The sequence below is a fragment of the Lygodium microphyllum genome, chromosome 16 (genome assembly GCF_053477565.2).
Source record: "Lygodium microphyllum isolate KBCC chromosome 16, Lygodium_microphyllum_v1.1.10, whole genome shotgun sequence".
Taxonomy (NCBI): Eukaryota; Viridiplantae; Streptophyta; class Polypodiopsida; order Schizaeales; family Lygodiaceae; genus Lygodium; species Lygodium microphyllum.
The window spans coordinates 119,218,134-119,241,430 of record NC_141150.1 but is presented as its reverse complement, the minus strand read 5'-3'; the positions used below and the strand labels follow the sequence as shown (position 1 = coordinate 119,241,430).

Below are 23,297 nucleotides of genomic sequence, written 5' to 3'. Positions count from 1 at the left end.
TGTGCGGCTTTGTCCATGGTGGGAAACGAAAGCATGCCCTCGTCCCATCCCCATTTGTCGTTTTCTTTTTCTCTCCGTAAACTCTCAAGCCTGCTCCTCCCCTCTTTCTCTTTACATCAAGAACAACACATTGGTGATGAGGTCGTGCCTTTTTGCCCCACAGCCACATTTGATGTGGAGTCGGAACGCACAGTAGCGGTGCTTCTCGTGTGATGAAAGATAGCTACCTGGTTGATCCTGCCAGTAGTCATATGCTTGTCTCAAAGATTAAGCCATGCATTTGTAAGTATAAACTCTCTTGTACTGTGAAACTGTGAATGGCTCATTAAATCAGTTATAGTTTCTTTGATGGTACCTTGCTACTCGGATAACTGTAGTAATTCTAGAGCTAATACGTGCACCAACTCCCGACTTCTGGAAGGGACGCATTTATTAGATAAAAGGCCAATGCGGGCTTGCCCGGTAATGCGGTGAATCATGATAACTTCCTGAATCGCACGGCCTCAGCGCCGCGATGCTTCATTCAAATTTGTGCCCTATCAACTTTCGATGGTAGGATAGAGGCCTACCATGGTGGTGACGGGTGATAGAGAATTAGGGTTCGATTCTGGAGAGAAGCTTGAGAAACAGCTACCACATCCAAGGAAGGCAACAGGCCCACAAATTACCCAATCCCGACACGGGGAGGTAGTGACAATAAATAACAATACTGTGCTTTTACAAGTCTGGTAATTGGAATGAGTACAATCTAAATCCCTTAACGAGGATCCATTGGAGGGAAAGTCTGGTGCTAGCAGCCGCGGTAATTCTAGCTCCAATAGCGTATATTTAAGTTGTTGCTGTTAAAAAACTCGTAGTTGGATCTCAGGGCAGGGCGTGTGGTCCACCTCCTTTGGTGTGCACTGATCTCCCCACCCTTTCTGTCGGAGACGTGCTCCTGGACATAATTGGTTGGGACATGGATTCGGCGATGTTACTTTGAAAAAATTAGAGTGCTCAAAGCAAGCCTATGCTCTGAATACATTAGCATGGAATAACGCGATAGGACTCTAGTCTTATTGTGTTGGTCTTCGGGACCGGAGTAATGATTACTAGGGATAGTTGGGGGCATTCGTACTTCATTGTCAGATGTGAAATTCTTGGATTTATGAAAGACGAACTACTGCGAAAGCATTTGCCAAGGATGTTTTCATTAATCAAGAACGAAAGTTGGGGGCTGGAAGACGATCAGATACCGTCCTAGTCTCAACCATAAACGATGCCGACTAGGGATTAGCAGATGTTATTTTGATGACTTCGCCAGCACCTTATGAGAAATCAAAGTTTTTGGGTTCCGGGGGGAGTATGGTCGCAAGGCTGAAACTTAAAGGAATTGACAGAAGGGCACCACCAAGAGTGGAGCCTGCGGCTTAATTTGACTCAACACGGGGAAACTTACCAGGTCCAGGCATAGTAAGAATTGACAAATTGAGAGCTCTTTCTTGATTCTATGGGTGGTGGTGCATGGCTGTTCTTAGTTGGTGGAGTGATTTGTCTAGTTAATTCCGTTAATGAACGAGACCTCATCCTGCTAACTAGTTACACGAAGGATCCTCTTCGTGGCCAACTTCTTAGAGGGACTATGGCCATCTAGGCCATGGAAGTTTGAGGCAATAACACGTCTGTGATGCCCTTAAATGTTCTGGGCTGCACGCGCACTACACTGATGAATTCAATGAGTTTACCACCTGGGCCGAGAGGTCTGGGTAATCTTTTGAAATTTCATCGTGATGGGGATAGACCATTGCAATTATTGATCTTCAACGAGGAATTCCTAGTAAGCACGAGTCATCAGCTCGCATTGACTACGTCCCTACCCTTTGTACACACCGCCTATTGCTCCTATCGATTGAATGGTTCGGTGAAGTTTTTGGATTGCGGCAATGCTGGTGGTTCGCCATAGGTGACGTTGTGAGAAGTTCATTAAGCCTTATCATTTAGAGGAAGGAGAAGTTGTAACAAGGTTTTCATAGGTGAACTTGCGGAAGGATCATTGACACACATCTGTGAGAACAATGCGAACAGTGGAATGTCCGTGAGGGATTGCGCTCGGAGGCGCGGTCGGCATCCTCTCTCCCCTCATCGGAGTTTGGCGACAGTGGGGGAGGCTATGATCCGGGGTCATCCTGCGACCATGTAGGTGGAGGAGGAAGGAGGGACGCCTTCGACCTCTCTCCCTTGCTCAAGGTGATCCCCCTCTGTCGTGCTCATTCGGGCATGCCGCCAGCTTGATAAACCCTTTGCCCCTCCCCGCACGCGGGGGTGGCAAGAGGAACTTAATAAACCTTGTCTTGTCTAAGATTCCTCCCGAGGGGAGGATCGAAACACAAAACGCAATGACTCTCAGCAATGGATATCTTGGCTCTTGCAACGGTGAAGAACACAGCGAAATGCGATACACAATGTGAATTGCAGAATTCTGCGAATCATCGAGTCTTTGAACGCAACTTGCGCCCACAACTCGTCCAAGGGCATGCCTACTTGAGCATCCCTAACTCCCCCACACCCTCTCCCCTTCTTCGGGGGAGGGTAGAATTGGTCGTCCGCGCTCCGAACTGATGCCGCGGTTGGCTGAAATATACTGGCAGCACCGTGCGGTGACGTTGCTCCGCAAGGGTGGTTCGTCTCCTTGTCGAGGTGGCGGCTATTTCCGGGTGCCTCTTCCAGGGTGCATGTGTCAGATCGGGCTCTTCAGAGCCGAGGCTTGCCCTCAACGACCCGAAACGCAACTCGGACCCCAAATCAGGCAAGGCTACCTGCTGAGTTTAAGCATATCACTAAGTGGAGGAAAAGAAACTAACCAGGATTTCCCTAGTAGCTGCGAGCGAACCGAAAAGAGCCCATCTTGGAAATTGCACGACTTTGCCGTGCGAATTGTAGTCTCGAGAGGCGTCCTCTGCGGTGGACCGAGCCCAAGTCCCCTTGGAAAGGGGCGTTAGAGAGGGTGAGAGCCCCGTCGAGCTCGGACCCTGTCGTTCCACGAGGCGATGTCGACGAGTCTGGGTTGTTTGGGAATGCAGCCCTAAGTGGGTGGTAAATTCCATCCAAGGCTAAATATGGGCAAGAGACCGATAGCAAACAAGTATTGCAACGAAAAGATGAAAAGGACTTTGAAAAGAGAGTTAAAAAGTGCTTGAAATTGCTAGGAGGGAGGAGAATGGAGGCCGCAAGTGCGCCCCGGTCAGATGCGGAATGGTGCGAACTGGTCCGCCGCTCTACGCAGGGCGCTAATCAGTGTGGGCCAGTGCGGCGAGACAAGAGAGCTTTAGATGGCTCGTCGATGCCGTCATGTCGGCCGAGGAACAAAGCGTGCACCACTTGTGGCAGGCTCTACACCTGCACGCTCGGGACACAAGCGCTCTAGGCTTTCCATCCGACCCGTCTTGAAACATGGACCAAGGAGTCTAACATGTACGCAAGACGGTGGGTTGCAAACCCACGAAGGCGCAAGGAACATGACAGGTGGGATCCCCTTCACGGGGTGCACCATCGATCGACCATGATCTTCTGTGAAAGTTTTGAGTGGGAGCATACCTGCTGGGACCCAAAAGATGGTGAACTATGCCTGAGCAGGGCGAAGCCAGAGGAAACTCTAGTGGAGGCTCGTAGCGATATTGACGTGCAAATCATTCGTCAGACTTGGGTATAGGGGTGAAAGACTAATCGAACCATCTAGTAGCTGGTTCCCTCCGAAGTTTCCCTCAAGATAGCTAGAGCTCCTCGCAGTTTTATCAGGTAAAGCGAATGATTAGAGGCATCAGGGGTGAAACACCCTCGACCTATTCTCAAACTTTAAATAGGTAAGCGGCCGGGTTTGCTCTGTTGAACCCTGGCGTGGAATGCGAGCTACAAGTGAGCCATTTTTGGTAAGCAGAACTGGCGATGCGGGATGAAGCGAAAGCTGGGTTATGGTGTCAAACTGCGTGCTAACCTAGATCCCACAAAGGGTGTTGATTGATTAAGACAGCAGGACGGTGGTCATGGAAGTCGAAATCTGCTAAGGAGTGTGTAACAACTCACCTGCCAAATCAACTAGCCCCGAAAATGGATGGTGCTAAAGCATGCTAAAGCCTCGCACTCGCCATCAGGGCGAGTGCGAGGCCCCGATGAGTAGGAGGGCGTGGGGGTCGTGGCGCAGCTCTGGGTGCGAGCCCGAGTGAAACGGCCCCCAGTGCAGATCTTGGTGGTAGTAGCAAATATTCAAATGAGAACTTTGAAGACCGAAGTGGAGAAAGGTTCCATGTGAACATCAATTGGACATGGGTTAGTCAATCCTAAGAGATGGGGCAATCCTGTGTCAAGGGTGCAATGCGTGCCGCTCATCGAAAGGGAATTAGGTTAATATTCCCAAACCGGGACGTGGCGGTGGACGGCAACGTGAGGGAATCCGGAGACGCCGGCGGGGGCCCCGGGAAGATTTCTCTTTTCTTTTTAACAGCCCACCCACCCTGAAATCGGATCACCCAGAGATAGGGTCCAGCGGGCTGATAAAGCACCGCACGTTTCGCGGTGTCCGGTGCGCCCCCGACGGCCCATGAAAATCTGGAGGTTCCAAGATGGAAGCTTGGACTCATAAACACAATCTTGTGTATTGACTGACAATGACATAGAGACTTTACTGAAGGAAAAAAGTACTATGACATTGCATTAGAAAAGAGAGCAAGTACAATTCTTTATAGGAAACTGGATGGTAGCACTTCTCCTACTATGCATATGGGATTCTAGTCCTGAGCCCTCACTGCTCCTTACAAAGAAACTGAAGTAGGTGTGATTGTAAACATCTCAAAAAAGAACACCAATGATGTTTATAAACTATAATAGTCAATTGCTGTGTTTATGAAATACAGGAAATTGTTGATAATATCCATTTGTAAATGTTGCAGCTAGTTTTCTCAACTTAAAACAAGTATTTGAGATGTTCAATAGAGATGCCTATACATGTATACATAAATAATGGGACATAAATCCATCAAAGAAGTATGCATAATGAATCATTGAATATGGATAACACACTACCACATAATTTCATTTAGGCAATCCATATTATCTCCAAATTGCAATCTTTAATCTCAATATCAATCTTCTCTCTTGTTTTTCTTTTGTGAAGAGCATGTATCATATCTTTCAATACTTTGATATCTATACTATATGTTTATAGACAAAACTACGCAATCCTAGTCCTACATCTTGTAACTAAAATTCAAGATTTATTAAGAAAATTCAACATTAAAATTTTAGATTGGTGGATAAATTAGCATATTTTTAGAGTTTTTCAATATAAAAACTCAAGACTCTATTTGGAATGTTCTTAATAAAGAAGTAGATGGTTGAAAACCATTCTATCCCTTGATAAGGTGGAGTTAACACTAGCTCATATAGCTCATGGAGAGAGAGAGAGAGAGAGAGAGAGAGAGAGAGAATCACATGAGCTAGCCTGAGACATTCTTGTTAGATATGCTCAATGCACCACCCTCGTAAGGTGCCACCAATAATCCATGGTGCAGCTTGTATGTCAAATGAGGTCTATGTGATTGGATGGCAAAAATGTGACCTTTGTGGATCTAGCCTTTGGGTTAGATAGAGTAGTTATGCTAGTAGCAACTTGAGGCACAATGCATCAAGTTGTGGGGTGTGGGATTATTCCATGGAATATTCTCTAGCCAACTAGGGAAGGTTCATAATATGGTCAGTCATGTCAACCAGACTACCTTCTCAAGCTATAAAAGGAAGACCCCTCTAAAGCCATCGTCAATCTATCTTTCACCTAGTCAGAGTTCTTCCATCCACCCTAAAGCTCTTTGCATATCATCTATCTGGATCACCATCTAAGCTTCACAGTGGGAGCATACAAGTGGACAGAGCCATATTTGTATTAGTTCATTTGAAATTGTTGTATTCTCTACTTGCTGAGATTCTGTCCGCACTCTGCCATGTAATTTCTACATGGTATCGGCGCCTAGGGGGCTTTGCAGATTGAAGGGTACGTGAGAGGCAAGGGCTTCAACAACAACAAGAAATGTTGTCTATAGCATCAAGTAACGGTGTTGGCACATCATGTGGTGGTGCTACTATATCAGCAATTCAAACATTGAGGGTTCATCCACCAACCTTTAGGGAAGGTAAGTTAGATGGTACAAACTATACTTTGTGGAAGTTTGAAATCACAACTATCCTTGATTCTTATGAGCTTCTAGAGATGGTGCTAGGGACTGACACAGAACCACAACCCATCCCCGACCCATCAAATTCAAGTTTTATGATTCCTCCAAACATAGATCTTCTATGAGATTGGAAACAAAGGAATGCAAATGCACTATGTGCCTTAGTTACAAGCTGTTTTGATAGTGTTTTGACCTTGATTCAACACACAAGCAAGGCATCAAAGGCTTGGAACGTACTGAGGAGTTAGTATGAACATAAAATCAAACAAGGATTCAGAACTTGGAGAATAAACTAGTAGCAGAGAAGTTTGTTGAAGGAGAGACAATTGAAGCATTCATCACTCAAATCAAGAATTTGCACAACCGGATTACTAGTGTTGGGATATAAAAGCTTAGTGAATGAGGAGCTAGCTCAAAGGTAATTTCAGATTTGTCCACCAAAGTTTGATGGATTGGTAACTGCCCTAAACACTCAGGTGAGACCCCAATCTTTGACATTTGAGGAATTTTGTGCACTAATAATGGAGGAAGAGTTTAGGCTTAAAGCCTAAGAAGGTAGTAGTAGAGATGTTGCATTCTTCACCAATGTGAAAGGTAGCAGCAGTGGAAATGTTTCATTCTCTGCCAATGCGAAAGGCAAAGGTGATTTCTCTACCAACAGTGACAAAAAGAAGAGGGGTGGTAAGAAAAAGTTTCAAGGGGATTGCTTCTATTGCAAGAAGAAAGGACATGAAATTGCAAATTTTCGTGTCAAGAAGACATATGAAAAGAATGGCATTGTGAAGGATAAAGGGAAGGAGACAAACAATATGGCTAAAGTAGAGTTAGAGTTATTCATGGCAACCATTGAGGAAGTGTAGTTCTATGAAGCCTCTACAAGAATCCATCACTATGACAGTTTGGGAATGATGCAAAATACCCTGCTGAGGGGGTACATGTACTATTTACTTTGTAACTACAAATCATGAACTCAAGAATCTTTCAAATGTATTGTATGTCCAAGAGATTAAGAGAAAACTGCTATCAGTTGCTTCTATAATTGATCTGGCCATAAGGTGAGGTTTACTAAGATAGGTGTAGAAATTATTGACAATGCTAGCAAAGTTGTTGATAAAGGAGAAAGGAGGAACGACATATATGAGCTAAACGCTCTTATATAGACTGTTGGTGTGGAAACTAGTAAAATTTGGCATGAAAGATTTGGTCACATTGGTTTTGTAGTGTTGAAGGAGATGCATAAGCAAGGTATGGTTGCTCACCTACCTGCAGTAACTAAAATGAAGGAACCATATGAAGCTAGTATGATGCACAAGTAATAGAGAAAGGCATTTCCACAAGAAAGAAATAATAAAGCAAAGGATCCTCTAGAGTTGGTGCATATTGACTTGTGTGGTAAAATGCTTATAAAAGCCTTAAGAGGATTTGTTTACTTTATGTTGATTGTCAATAACTACAATAGGAAGATGTGGGTGTACTTCCTTTGTGATAAGGCTCAAGTTTTTGGTAAGTTTGTAGAATGGCTAAAGCTTGTTGAGAATGAAACAGGGCAAAGTGTGAAGAAGTTTAGAACAGATGGTGGTGGTGGAGTTCAACTCAAAAGGATTTTGAAGACTTTTGCAAGAGCAAAAGGATTAAGCATCAATCGACGACACCTCATACACCTCAACAGAATGGCGTTGTTGAACATTGAAATCGCACCGTTGTGAAAATGGAAAGGTGCATGTTGCACAAAGGCTCTTAAGGACAAAACTCCTCATGAGGCCTATATTGGTAAGAAACCATTTGTCTCACATTTTAGAACTTTTGGATGTGAATGTTATGCACATGTACCAAAGGATAAGAGAAACAAGTTAAATCCTAGAATCAAAAAATGTATATTTTTGGGTTATAGCAATGAGGAAAAGGCTTACAAATTGTATGACCAAGAGGCAAAGAAGATCATAGCCAGGTGTGATGTGGTGTTCAAGGAGTAGCCATATATAGTGGAGGAGGAGAATATAAGTTCTTCCACTTTATCATCCAACAAAAAAGTAGTCCACTATGAACCTATCCCAAGAGTTGTCCCTACTCTCAAGGAGGAGGAAGCATTGTCTTCAAAAGATGAGGACAAAGTTCACCAACTTGCAATCATGCCACCAAAAAATCCATTGCCACAATGGGTGAAGCAACTCTATGATCACAGTAATCCTATGCCTACTACAGTTGAGGAAAAGGCAGAACCAAGGAGGTCACTAAGAGAATAGAGGAGCAAAGAAAGGCTTCTGCTCACATAGTCAATATGGCCTTGATGTGGGTGAGATTATGAGAGAAGTACAAGAGCCAGCAGACTTGGAAGAATCACTTGCCAATCTAGCATGGAGAGCAGCTATACAAGTTGAGTATGACAACATAATGAAGAATGATACTTGGAAGCTAGTGGGTTGCCCAGAAAAGAGGAAGATTATTGATATCAAGTGGGTCGGAAAGGTAAAGTACAAAGCTAATGGCAGCTTAGAAAAGTACAAAGCCAAATTAGTTGCACAAGGATTTTCACAAGTTGAAGGCTTTGGTTTTCAAGAATCATTTTCTCCAACTGCTAGAATGACTAGTATTTGCACAATAGTTGCAATGGGGCTACTCATAATAAGTGGCAAGTTTACCAAATGGATGTCAAATCAACATTTTTGAATGGTGACCTCAAGGAGGAGGTGTATGTGGCTCAAACCCTAGTGGCTCAACCACTAGGGTTTGAGGCCCCCTATTCCGAGAACAAAGTTTATAAGCTGAAGAAAGCATTGTATGGGCCGAAACAAGCCCCTGGAGCATGCTACCAATGGATAGATAAATTCTTTCTACGTTTGAATTTCAAAAGGTATGCCCCATTGCTAACCTGTATATTTACAAGGATAGTGAAAAATCTATAATGATTGTCCTAAACCTAGATGATCTTCTTATTACGAGTGACTACGAAGATATAATCCATCATACTTGAAAGGCTTTGAGCTCTGAGTTTAATATGACAAACTTGGGCTTATTGCACTATTGTTTAGGGATTAAAGTGCCTGGTAAAATATTCATCTCTCAAAAGAAGCATGCATGGGAGATCTTAAAAGCATTTGGCATAACCGAGTGTAAGGAGATAGCTACACCTATGAAGGTAAATGTGAAGTTGTCCGTTGAGGATACATCAGCACTAGCAGACATCGGTAGATACAGGAGATTGGTTGGCAACCTCATCTATTGGTGTAACACTAGGCCAAATATCAATTTTGATGTTGGTTTTTTGAGTAGATTCTCAAATAAACCATGAGAAAGTCATTGGAGAGCTATGTGGGTGCTCAAATACTTGAAGGGAACTCCTAACTATGGTATCACATACAATTCTAAAAGTGCACTTATGGGGCACTATGACTCTGATTGGGGAGGTGACAACGATTCTAGGAAATCAATTTTTGGATATTAATTATCATTAGGTTCGGGAATTTTCTCTTGGATTGGTAAGAAGCAACCAATTGTGGAATTGTTTTCTACCGAAAGGAAAGTACAAGGAAACTTGCTTTACTGCATGTGAAGTAGTATGGTTAAGGAGGATCCTATGGCACATGGGAATACAAGATGAAGATCCAAAAATGCTAAGATGTGATAATCAAAGTTGCATTGCCATTGCCCAAAAACTAGTTTTTCGTGCATACACCAAACACACTGAGACCCAGTATCATTATGTGGGTGACTTGATCAAAGATGGGATAGTAGAGCTGGTCTACTATCCAATGGAGGAGAATGGAGCAAATATCTTCACCAAATCTCTTACAAAGGATTTCCTTCAAAATCATCTTCAGAGACTCAACATTGGGCCGAGAATGTAGTTCACCTGGACATTGAGGGGGGTGTTAGATATGCTCAATGCCCCACCCTCATAAGGTGCCATCAATGATCCATGGTGCTCAAAGTTGTAAGCCCCCCATTATGAGGAGAAGCCATGTGTGAGCACGAACATTGTGTGGGCCCTGACTTGTATGTCATATGAGGTCTATGTGACCAGATGGCAAAAAGATGACCTTTGTGGATCTAGCCTTTGGGTTAGATAGAGTAGTTGTGTTAGTAGCAACTTAAGGCACAATGCATCAAGTTGCGAGGTATGGCTGGGGGCGCCCTCAAGGGAGCAACAGTCCCCTTGATGGGGGTCCGGGGGGGGCAATGCCCCCTGGCCCGATGGTAAAGGGAATATTTCTTCCTGGCTGAATATGGAAGGTTCATAATATGGTGAGACATGTTGATCAGACTACCTTCCTAGGCTATAAAAGGAAGACCCCTATAATTCCATCATCAAGCTATATTTCACCCATTCAGAGTTCTTCTAGTTACCCTAAAGCTCTTCGCCTATCATCTATTTGGATCACCATCTAAGCTTCATAGTGGAAGCACACATGTGGACAAAGCCATCTTTGTATCAGTTTGTTTGAAACTAAAGCAGTCTCTATTCTTCTCATATTTGCTATGGGTCCCCTACTCCTTGCTTAGATTATGTCCACTATGCTGTGTAATTTCTACAATTCTTAGAATGATTTCACTTAGAAGAAGAGGAAAATGGCAAGCATGAGGAGGACAGTGAAGCATGCCACATACAGATAGATATATACACACACACACACTCATATATGTGGGGATGGGTTTTTGATTTGCTCATTGCATTGTAGTGTTCTTCCTATTTTTCTTTGATGTTGTACCTTGCTCGAAGGCATGGATGTGAGACCCCCCTACATTTGGATTTTAGTTTGAGGCACTTTGATTCAACCACCCCATGAACTCCATTGTCTACCACCACTTTTCTGATACCATAGCATGAGACATAATTTGAAATCATTTGAGGGGAAGCATGTAGAGGAGCAACACCTTTGTGGCATTCTACATGGAGCTTCTCTAGTGCAATGGTGGGATCACACTCAAGTAGTGATGTTGCATTGCTCCATTCCTTCTTTACAATTACCTCTAGATAGGGTGCATGTGAGTTCTAATGCATATTGATGAATCATTGACTTTGTCACATGTTTTACCTCTTCTTTGCATAAAGAAGAGTTAGATTGAGTATGTGTCTAGTAGCTCATATGGAAGTGACGATATAATGGATGTTTTGATGGGTATCACTTCATATCAAGACTAGAGAGCATCTATTCTATTTTGATGTGTGGTGCTTGGATTATCTTGCTTATTTTGGCATGGGTATGTTGTTAGGGTCTTTGATCATTGTGTTGTTTGGTATCGATAGTTGTTTTGGTGCTTGTATCATTCTAGGCATACAAAATGGATGGCTAAAACTAGCTATGCTAGTGTGTTAAGAGTCAAGATTTGTTACCTATATGCTGATAATATACATCAATTGGTATTGCTATCTAATTAATTGATTTGTTTGATCTTAGGGTGATTATTTGACACTTTTGCAATGTGATGATTTGAATACTCTTGTTGATTCTATCTCAAGCGTGTTATCAAAGTACATGGAGACTATAGTAAGGAATATGGGACAAGATCCTCATCATAAGAAGAGAACAAAGAAGCATCTATGTAATAGAATATGCATTTTTTTGGTTGATGATGGCATAGGACACAATGTTAATATTTAGGTGTCATGGATGCAATTGGAAATTGAGTAGGAAAGAAAAAACTTTGGATATATTGTGCTAAAGTCAACTTCTTCAACTTTTGCTCCATTTTAACGATGTGTGTTATATTGACCCTTCATTGAAATGTATGTGCATTTTGTATATGCCAACCTTTCCTTCCTCATTACATATGCATAAGGTGAAAGAGAACATGTAGAGAGTGTCTCATCACTTTTAACAAGTTTTTTTAAAAAGCATGTGTGTTGAATTATCCCCGAAAAACAATTGATATTACTCATTCTTTTACTTGTTCATTCCACCTTGCTCATTTTTTGGGATATCTTTGATATACTTGAGACATCCCTTTGGCCTTGGAGTAGGATGGGTACCAAGGGTGGACCATGCATTCACTAGTGAGTGAGGTGTGTTGAGTACAAACTATCTAACATCATGGGCATGATACAAGTGGTGAATAGATCCCAATTCTAGTATAATGTCCCTCAAGGAAGTGAAAAGGTGAAGTGTTGGGTCTAAGGGGATTATGGGCTAGCTTGTCACTTTGACAGCTACCTAACACAAGGTGTGCAATCTCGTAGGGCATACCCAATTGATGGACTAAAAGGCCACATCCTAGGTTACCATCACTTTTGTGTTGGCCAAATTATGAAATTGCAATTTTTATGTTTATGAAAAATTATTTATTCCTAGAAAAATAATGTTTTTGTAAGAAGCTGGGAAGAAAATATTTTTAGTTTGGAATAATTAATAATACCTTGTCACACTAACACAAGTATAAAAGGGGTGAGACATGTAAATTTTCACATCTTGTGAACGTTAATACATGTTGGGACCTAAAACGGGCCTGACACTAGCTATAAGCACTATCCAGGCCTCTCTAACACTCATAAGACAACCCCACATGGCCTCACGGCCAAGAGCATCCAAGGGCCACACTGCTCTAATTGCTAATGTATATATTGCATTTGCAGTGGAACGTAGTTCAACAATTGCCCTTCCCTACTCCCCAGAGGGAGATCCCAAACATCTTGGTGTAGTACACCAACGTGATACAAACATAAAGGAAACACCCCTCCAACTGAACGCCACGGCCCCACTGCAGCTCTTCTACACCTCAGGGATTGGCCCCAAGATGTGTTGCTCTAACATAAAGCACATACAAACACACTCCGCTCCTATATATTTCAAACGTTGCAAGATGTAAAATTTCCTCACTTGACAATTCCCCAAAGATTCAATCTAGCCTACAGCTTGGGTTTCCTCACAACTCAACGTAGATCACGTGTTTCACAAGCAATTGCTATGCATCTAGGAGTTACCATCATGTGATATGCATAATGCAATTGTGGATGACACACCTCCTGCTCAAACATTTTATGATAAAAATCTAGCAATGTGAGGTGCAAAAACAATCCTTTAATGATTTCCAAGCTACTCGTAATTGCAACGTTGCTACAGACTAGCACCAAGTTTCCTTGTGCTACCAGTCTCTCTTAAATTTAAATGGTGATCGGCTTGTATACTATGCATAATCAAAGAAATCAAAATTTAAAACATTTTCAGCAAGGCCACTCACTTTTACAACCCCTCTTCCCTCCAACTGTTTAGATTTTGCATCCGTTGGATAGGTGTAACGTTCATTTTTGTGTAATTTCTCATGTAAAATTTGATAAAAACCATACTTTAACATAGAAACAAGGCTTGATTGAGGCTTGTCCCTCATGCTCTAGTATTGTTATATATTTAAGAATATAAAATATATTTTTTTCTACTTTTTTAGACGTAAAAACTTATTTTTTTTCCTATTTTTCCTATTTTCTCTCATTTATTTGTTCATAAAAATGTGATATTTTCTTATTTATATTTCTTGACTAATCATATTGACTAAAAAATAGTTTTTGTCAGTTTTTATCCCACATGAACTTCATTTCCCAACTCGAAACACGAAAGAAACCCTCATTTTTCCTCTTAAAAGACGCATTTCTAATTTTAAATTATTTATTACGACTATACATGAATACCGGTTTTGCATTTTATCATGTGCAACCCTCAAACATACTTTAAACATGATTCATACAAATTTTCTTTCCATGCACACATCATTTAAGCCATCAAACATCAAAACAATGAAACTTTCTTTGTAAAAAATGAGCATACTACTTATTTGTGTGTTGCGTGTTATTAGAAATGGTTTTTGGACCAACTGACCCATCATATATTTCCCAACAATGCTGGACATCACCTCTCAATGTCCTTTTGATCTTGTAGCAATCTAGTCCATGCCGAACAAGCATCCTTCAACCCCCTTTCTTCTTGATTCTCTGCGTGTGATCAGCCTCTTAGAGGAGAGAGGAGGAGGAGAGAGAAAGAATGATTTCTGATCTTTGCATCTGGGCAGCCATTGTGCGAATTGAGATGGGCATTGGAGAGCAAAAAAAAAACAAAAGTTCATTGCCAATTGCTATTGGGGGGGTTCTTCTCAGGCCAACTATGACCATCTCTAAGAAATCAACACGTGAAGGAGGGGGCGGTGACTGAAGCACCACGCTGTTTCAAAACACCCCCTCCCCCCCACAAATCTAATTTTTTTAAAGGGGGCCCAAGGCCGCCCCAAAGGGCCATGCCCAAAATTTTTAATTCTTGGCCCTTTTGCCTTTGTCATGTTCGACCTCTCACATTTCGATCATCCATCGACCACCGTTTCACATTCCGAAAATATCTACCTGCCCAACTCGGGGTCCTGCACTACTGGCCACTTGCACTAGTCTGACTAGGCGCTTGGAAAAAGTATGAAAAATCCACAACTGCTCTTCAAAACCACTTTTAAATCCCATCTTCCATGGCTTGTAAAAATTGGCAAATCCGTCTTTGTTGCTTCCAATGAGGTTCAATTCCCACCTTGGAATAATATATTTTGGCACATTATTGTATCTTTTCGGGATCCAAAATCCATCTCTCAATACATTTATTGTCCCTTACCTCACCTTCTTGTTCACAACTTCTATGGCTTCTCTCTCTTTGTTCTTAACTTTCTAGTCTTTCTCTCTCCTCGTCACTCATTTCTCTCTCATGTGCTCTTCTTTCTCTCGCCTCTCACTTCTCTCCTTGACAAGTGGTATCAGAGCATAGGCTTTTGATCCATTTGATTTTCTCATTTCAAACATATTTTCTCCAATTTTCCACCATTAAATCTTGGACAGCATGTACAGGAGCCACATGGTAGGTACTTCTAAAAGTTCTACTTGAAGCAGAGACTAAACTTGGGGCTCTGACAAAGATCTTGGAGATATTTGACCAAATCGTGGCTAAAATGGCAGGTCTTGTATTCATTACAGGTTCTTTTGAAGGTAATTTACTAAAACAAGGGCTAACCAAACTTAAGAGAGGAACAAATAGTGGTTACTTTTCAAAGAGAGGCTTCTATTTCTTCGAGCTATTCTCAAGCTTGCATGGATTTTTCAAGAGAGATCTTCTTCTCCTTCACTGATCTTTGCTTCCCCTCAATAATGACATGCATAATGGCCTTCCAGACTTCAAACCCTATAGGCACCATACCATTTTGCTGACTGTGTGGACAGCCACATGTGCAAGAAGGCAATCCAAAAATTGCACCGATTTTATAGCCTTATTCTTCATCATTTCTTTAGCTCTTGGATAGCATTGATGCTTCTAAATCGTCATTGACACAGTATACTTCAAGTCTTGAATGTCTAGACTCCCAAACGAAGCTCTATTTCTCATCCTTTTGCTCTCTTGAAACCTTAACACTGCAATCCATGGGTATCTATGAAAGCTTCAATTTCTCTTTGATTTCTTGAAGACTCTTCATCATTTCAGCCTTGGGAATTCATTTTAGTAAAGATTCTTGAAGAAATTGTAAGGATTAAGCAAGATTGGCCAAATATCCAACCTCAAGAGCTTCTATGGAGTCAAAATTTGGTGGAAGTGGGTTCAATGCTTCAATCTTAAGATTCTGAAGTTCCAAGATTGCTTCTACACATTAAATGGACAAGGATTGAAGGTTATTTCAACAACATTGAGCAACCAGAGGCTTCATCAACACTTGGGGATCATTCAAGCCTTCATCAAGCTAATAAGAGGTATTTTTCTTTAATTCTTAATCTCTTTCATTCATCCAGTTGCTGAGCTTCATCCATTTGATTGAGAGATTAAATATTTGAAAATTTCCATCAAATTTTAGCCCATCATTCGTTGAATCAACCCATTCATGGAGTGCATTGCTTACTTGATTCAAATAGTGAATTTGAAGCTCTTGCTTGAGTTTTCAGCATTACATTCAATCCCATTGGTTAAAACCCAACTGATTGATTAGATTGCTTACTCTAATCCATTGATTTGTCGATGATTGTTTGATTCATGACAAAATATATCATAATCCATTGTAAAGGGCAAGTCAAGTGAGTCATTGTGTAATAAGACCCCCTCCCTATTCATTTTTCCAATTTCAATCTTATTGCATTTCATGGAATGAACTCAATGGAAATTTCAGTAATACATTTCATGCTGATTGATTAGAGTAGCATATTAGTGCCATAGTGATATTCCCACCAAGAAAAAAGATGGATGCCGGGGGAGATAGTGAGACAATAGAGAGGTGACCCTCCCCCACTATTAAATATCCCAAAGAGGGGTACAACCAACCGACCCAAAGGGAACTTTGCCTACCTCCCTATGATTTAGAGCTTGTGTAGGGAGCATGTCTTGTTGTTTTATCCCTCACACGGGTACCGTGAGTGGAGAATTGAAGATTGAAGCACTCTCAAAGACTCAAGTACTTTGAAGATCAAAACACGATAAAATAGGGTTTTTACAAGACACCACAGGTTATATACATGTCACTACAACTACCATTTTTATCATTGGAGTATATGTGCAGATACTACAAGCTGCCTATAGGTCCTATCCAACTTCCTGTAGGGTTTGGAAGCCCTTAGGTACTACCATTTTTCTATTGAAGCACTCTCAAAGACTCAAGTACTTTGAAGATCAAAACACGATAAAATAGGGTTTTTACAAGACACCACAGGTTATATACATGTCACTACAACTACCATTTTTATCATTGGAGTATATGTGCAGATACTACAAGTTGCCTATAGGTCCTATCCAACTTCCTGTAGGGTTTGGAAGCCCTTAGGTACTACCATTTTTCTCTCATGGGTGGAAACGAGGTACTTACAGGTTAAAATGGTGTAGCCTAGACAGTTCAACCTTAGAGATTGAGTTGTAGAATTTTCTATCCTAAACTTGTTATGACATGCTATAGCTCATCTTGAAGAGGGAATTTTTGGCTTTGTTTTGAATTAAAAAATTTGGTAATCAAAGTTTTCTAAATCAAATTATAGCCTGTTTTTTAATAGGTGATACTGCATTACTACACTACTATGACAAGTCACAAGGGAAATAGTAAGGCCTAGGATGAATATGCTCAGCAAATTAGAGATACCATGTTATAAAATACACCTAAAGAGAGCCTTGAAGAGCCTCAAATGCAAGGATATATTAGTGCCCTTAATAATACAATTTGTAAACATGAGAATAGGCATACTCAAAGGCATATGGAGCTACTATCCAGAGTTGAACAGATGGTATTGTCTAGTAATCAAATGAAGTCTTCTATTAAGAAGTTGATGGATTCCACTACCCAAACAAAGGCTTTGATTGACAAATTAGTAGAATCCAATGCCCAAATAATGGCTCAATTTTTCCAATGGAGGCAAATGCAAATGGAAACCAAGGATCCTAGGAAGGAAGCACAATCAAACATTGATCCGTTAGCCCTACTTCAGCCACCTAATCAAAATGGTTAAAGTCAAGGAATCATTGGACAAAGGGGAATTCCCAGTAGTCGATATGAAGTAGGAGAGACTTCATAAAGGCAGGATGACTGTTTAGGCAATATGATTGGTGCTAAACCCTAAGATTATGGGTTGAATCCTCAACTCTCTAAAGGTCCTCTACCATCGAGAAGATTCCACACTAATTCTCAGCCACCTTTTGGAAGAGTACCATCTCATTTTGGAGGCTCAATGCCTACTAATCATGAGCAGACTATTTTGGGACAACAATCTTTTTATGAAAGGGAGTTGAAAGAAAAATCATTTTGGCAAAGTACAATGGACAATCATCTTCACTATCTGATCTAGAGAAATGGATTTCAAAATTTAAATCCTATTTTGATATATTTCTTAGAACTGATGATATAAAGATTCATTTTGCTTCATTACATTTGGAGGGGTTTGTGCATACTTGATGGAGATATATTAAGAAAGAGAATATACTAGTAGAGAGTTGGGATGCATTCAAGACACTTATGGCTAAAGTCTTTGTCTCCCCTCTTGAAAAAAAGAAATTGGCACGAAAATGGTATGGATTAGAGCAAAGAGGCCTAAGTGTATGAGATTATATAAACCAATTCCTCAACCTCACCATGTATGTAAATAGTATAAGTGATGAAGCTAAATTCCACAAGTATATGTATAGTTTGGAACCTTCTTTATCAACTAATATTATGGCGCAAAACCCCACCAATATTTTCAAGGCTATTGAGCTTGCGGAATGTTATAGAAGGAAGTATAGAAGAGAGTCCTCATTTTAGCCTAGTTATGGACAACCAAGGATTGTTTTAAAATAGGGACAGGTTGGTGGTGTTTATGGCAATAATCATGCACCAACTGGGAGCCTAAGAGTGCCAACTTATTCATCGTTCAATGCTTTAAGACCTCAAGGCAATTTTAGGACAGTAAACAATCCAAGAGTGGATTTAAACAAGGGGACAACAAGTTTAGATCTACTTCAACCAATGTTAATCCAAAGTCTAAAGGGAAAAAAAAAGGCTTATGTTTTAAATGTGGGGAAAAGTATACAGCTGATCATGCAACAAAGTGTGTATATAAGAATGCAAAAGAAGGTCCATAGTATGTTAGTCTTTGAAGACTCAGAGGATGATGAAGCCAATGCATTCATGACTACCATTCAAAATGAGGATGTTGAGGAGGAAGTTGGATAAGAATACTTTTATGATCATACCAACACATTTCCTTTTGATTTAGGTGGTAGTGTTCCTTTTGATCCAGCAGGAATTCATAATGAGCCACATGCTACCATTAATTATTTCATTTCTATGGATGCTTGGACAAGTTCTAAGAGCCCTAATACATTTCATATAAAGGGTAATATTCATGGAAAGGATGTGTTTATCTCGATAGACAGTGGTACTATACATACTTTTGTGAATAAGTCAATTGTAGACAATTTGAATTGTCTTCCCACTAATTTATAATAGCCCATAAGAGTTAAAATAGCAAATGGTAAAGAAGAAATCACCACTCAAATATGCCCACAGGTTTCTTTACAGCTGGCTGAAAATTATAAAGCAAAAGTAAACCTAATTACTTTGAAAATGGAGCCCATAGATGTACTCGGATGTGATTGGCTGATGACCTTAGGAAAGATTATTATGGATTTCTCACAGTTGTTATATGGAATTTATCTTTGATGGATATCCTATCCATTTACAGGGAATCTCTAGTAAATCTAATTTTCAACTTATCACCATTCAACAACTCAAGGAGTACAAGAGGCACTCACATATTTTTGTCTTGCACCTGAATAAAGAGGTTGAAGATCAATCCAAAAATTCAATAGATCATCTAGCTTTGAAAGCTCTTCTTGAGGAGTACAAGGATTTGTTTGAAGCATCTACTTCATTACCTCCTAAGAGAGTAGTAGATCACCCTATAGATTTGGAGCCAAACTCAAAGCCAATCAATAAGCCACCCTATAGATTACTAAGTGTGAGCATGAAGAAGTAGCCAAGAAAATCAAAAAGCTTCTAGAGATGGGTTTCATTGAACCTAGTTCTTCACTTTACACATCTCCAGTCTTGTTAGTGAAGAAGAAAGATGGATCATTCAAGATATGTATTGACTGCAAGGATCTAAACAAGATCACAGTGAAGAACATGTATCTAATACCTAGAGTTGAGTATTTGCTTGATGAACTCAAGGGGGATAGATTTTTTACCAAGATTGATTTGAGGTCTAGGTATCATCAGATCTGTATGCAAGAGGGTGATGCAATTAAGACTGCCTTTAGGACTATCATGGAGGCTCTACCATTTTCTAGTGATGCCATTTAGGCTTACTAATGTCCAACTATCTTCCAGAGTCTGATAAACAAGATTTTGCAGCCTTTCCTTTTCAAGTTTGTCCTAGTCTTCTTTGATGACATATTGATTTATAGCGAGACGCTCGATAACCATTTATCACATATGAGAAAGGTTTTTGATATACTAAGGCATCACAGACTCTTTGCTAAGGAGAATAAGTGCTCTTTTATGTAGACTAAGGTGGAGTACTTGGGCAATATTGTTAGTGAAAAAGAGATACATGCTGACCCTAAGAAGGTGCATTATGTTAAAGATTAGCCAACACCTACTACCACTACTTCACTTAGAGGGTTTCTTGGTCTATCATCATTTTATCTCATTGATTCATTAAGCATTATGTAGCTATTGCAGCTCCTTTGACTAATAGATTGAATAATGAAGCTTTCTTTTGGGATGTACTTACAGATAGTAGCTTTAACTAGTTAAAGGAACTCCTTACTCCTGCTCCTATTTTAGTATGCCTAAATTTTTTGAAAGAGTTTACCATACAGTGTGATAGCAATGGCCATGGCATAGGGACTGTTTTATTATAGGAGCATACATGCGATAAAGAAGTGGCACCATTATTTATATGGTAGCCAGTTTAGAGTTCAAAGTGATCACACAGGGTCCTAAAGTACTTCCTCACTCAGTTTAATCTCACTCCTAAGTAGTGTAGATGGGTAGCTACTCTACAAAATCATGATTTTAACATCACTCATACAAGGGGCAAAGACAATGTAGTAGCTTATTCTCTTTTCCACATGTGGGCATATAAAGTTTCAACTATGACTGAGATACATAGTGACTCGATTGAAGAATTCTAGAAAGCCTATTTTCTAGATAATGAGCTCGGTCATGTTTTTTAGAAATTACAATAAGGTCTCATAGAGAAAAACTTTCATTATCAGCTTAAAAATGGCCTAATATGGTTAAATGGCAAGATTGTCATTCCCTCTACTTCTTTTTTTACACGAAAAATTATGGAGGAGTTGCATTATTCGCCTTTAGCTGGACATTTTGGAGTTTTTAAAATCTATGATAAGATCAACAAAAGATTTTATTGGAAAGAATTGCGAAAAGATGTTAAGGATTTTTTAATGAAATGTATGTCTTGTTAGCAGAATAAGAATAGCACCCATAAGTCAGGTGGTTTATCACAGCTACTAACTATTGCCGAGGGCAAGTAGATGCATATTACTATGGACTTCATTACTCGTTTACCTACTACCAAAAGGGGATGAAATAGTATCTATGTGGTGGTGGATAGACTCACCAAGGCAACCCATTTTATTCCTACCAAGACACAGTTCACTACTTTATAGGTGGCTAATCAGTTTATGGAGCAGATCTTTGGATTACATGGATTACCGCATGAGGTGATTGTACATGATAGAGATTTAAAGTTCGTGAGTAACTTTTGGCAAGTGGTATTGAGTTTCACGGGTACTAATTTGACTCCTTCTACATCTTATTATCCACACACTGATGGCCAGATAGAAAGGGTAAATAAGTGGTTGGAGACTTACCTTCGACATTTCTATCATGATGTGTAGCATGTGTGGGATTCTTGGTTGCATTTGGCTGAGTCTACCTACAATGAAATTTCACCCTTTGAGGCTATGTATGGTTTTAAGGTGCCCTTATCCATAATCATTTTCAATGAGAAAATCAATCCTCATGGGAAGTGGTGGAAAGAATGCAAACCCTTCTTCAGCAATGTAAGATGAAACTTGGGAAGGCCCAAGATTAGATGAAGATGTATGCACATGAGAAGAGGCGACCTTTAGAGTTTCAAGAAGGAGAATTAGTTTTGTTGAAGTATCCAAGTCTTATTACTCTACGTAGAAGGATGGATCCAATAACAAACTTGCTCATAGGTTTTATGGACCCTACAAGATCCTCAAGCGCATTAGAGACTTGGCATATAGATTGGAACTACCCTCTTCCACTAAGATTCATAATATATTTCATATTAGTCAGTTCGATCCTTTCTATGGTGGTCCTGTGGATACAATTGATGAGCTCCCACCTATAGATGAAGAAGGTCTTATTCAGTACATCCCTAAGGCTATCATAGGTCAGTATGAGAAGAAGTTTCCGTCTTGTTCTATCATTGAATATTTGATTAGATGAAGAGGTTTACTATTCGAAGAAGCTTTTTGAAAGCTCGAATCTATATTAGATGAGTTTTCTTATCTACGAGATACATTGGTATGCTGAAGTATAATTACAGTGGAGCTAGTTCTAGTGCAAATAAGATCTTGACAGTAGTCTGTTTTAGAATAGTTTTTATTTTGTCAAAATTTTTCAAAAATGTGTCACCTACATAGGGTCAAAGTACTCTTCAAAAGCTACGTTTTGACATGTGACACACTTCATTTGGATACTTTTACCTGAAGTTATGGCAGATTTTATTCAGTATGGTTTTTTTTTTAACAGCAAGCTGTCCTCTTAATTTTGAGTCTATTTCTTGAAGACTTAAAGGCTTCAAACTCTTTTGAAGATATCAAGATCATGTATACAACTAAGGCTTACCTTCATGTCTTCATTTTAGTCCATATATCTTTAATCTTCCATTCATTTCCATACTTATATAGTTAAAAATAGAGTAGTACTCCATTTCATCCTTCCTTTTTAACTCTTGTAAGTTTATTTTTGTGGGAAAAAACCTTTGGGATAGGATGGATTGTAAGAAGTTGGGAAGAAGATATGTTTAGTTTGGAATTATTAATAATAAATTGTCACATTGACATAGGTATAAAAGGGGCGAGACATGTAAAATTTTACATCTTTTGAACATTAATACATTTACTATCTCTTACCTCACCTTCTTGTTCGCAACTTCTATAGCTTCTCTCTCTTCTTTCTCCAAATTTTCTAGTATTTCTCTCTCCTCTACTCTTCTTTCTTTCACCTCTCAGCAGTTCTCTCACTGACAATTTTGAGCATTGACTGGTTGATATGACATGCTCAAAGGAATCGTGTAGCAAGGTCTATGCAATGGATTAATTAATGAAGCTATTTGTATCTGTCAAAATAGTATAGGAGCATAGTTGTTTAGATATCTCAATATTTCCATGTGAGTGGATGAAAGGACATGTGGATGGAGGTTCTGATGGCCCCATCCTATGGATGGGTGGACCCAATTAGTTGAGTTACTTTCTACATTATTATTAGGGTTAGAGTTGTACAATTGTGACTATTTACGTAAGAGGATAGAACTTGAGCTAACATCATGTTAAGAGAACAGTGTGGTAGAGTACTGGTCCTTGAGGCCATGGAGGCATGTGCCACTCTGTATGAATCAAGTATAGTGTTAGCGACTCT

General features: G+C 40.1%; 2 non-coding genes and 1 pseudogene across 2 annotated transcripts; all 3 read left to right on the top strand.

Annotated features, from left to right (window-relative positions):
* Window positions 1–224: 224 nt before the first annotated feature.
* LOC148023302 (18S ribosomal RNA) lies at window positions 225–2,035 on the top strand. The gene has a single exon (XR_015694297.1). It is a non-coding gene; the product is annotated as an 18S ribosomal RNA (ribosomal RNA).
* A 342-nt stretch (window positions 2,036–2,377) lies between these two features.
* Window positions 2,378–2,530, top strand: LOC148023301 (5.8S ribosomal RNA). The gene has a single exon (XR_015693947.1). It is a non-coding gene; the product is annotated as a 5.8S ribosomal RNA (ribosomal RNA).
* Window positions 2,531–2,771: 241 nt separating this feature from the next.
* LOC148023300 (25S ribosomal RNA) lies at window positions 2,772–4,647 on the top strand (annotated as a pseudogene).
* Window positions 4,648–23,297: the final 18,650 nt, after the last annotated feature.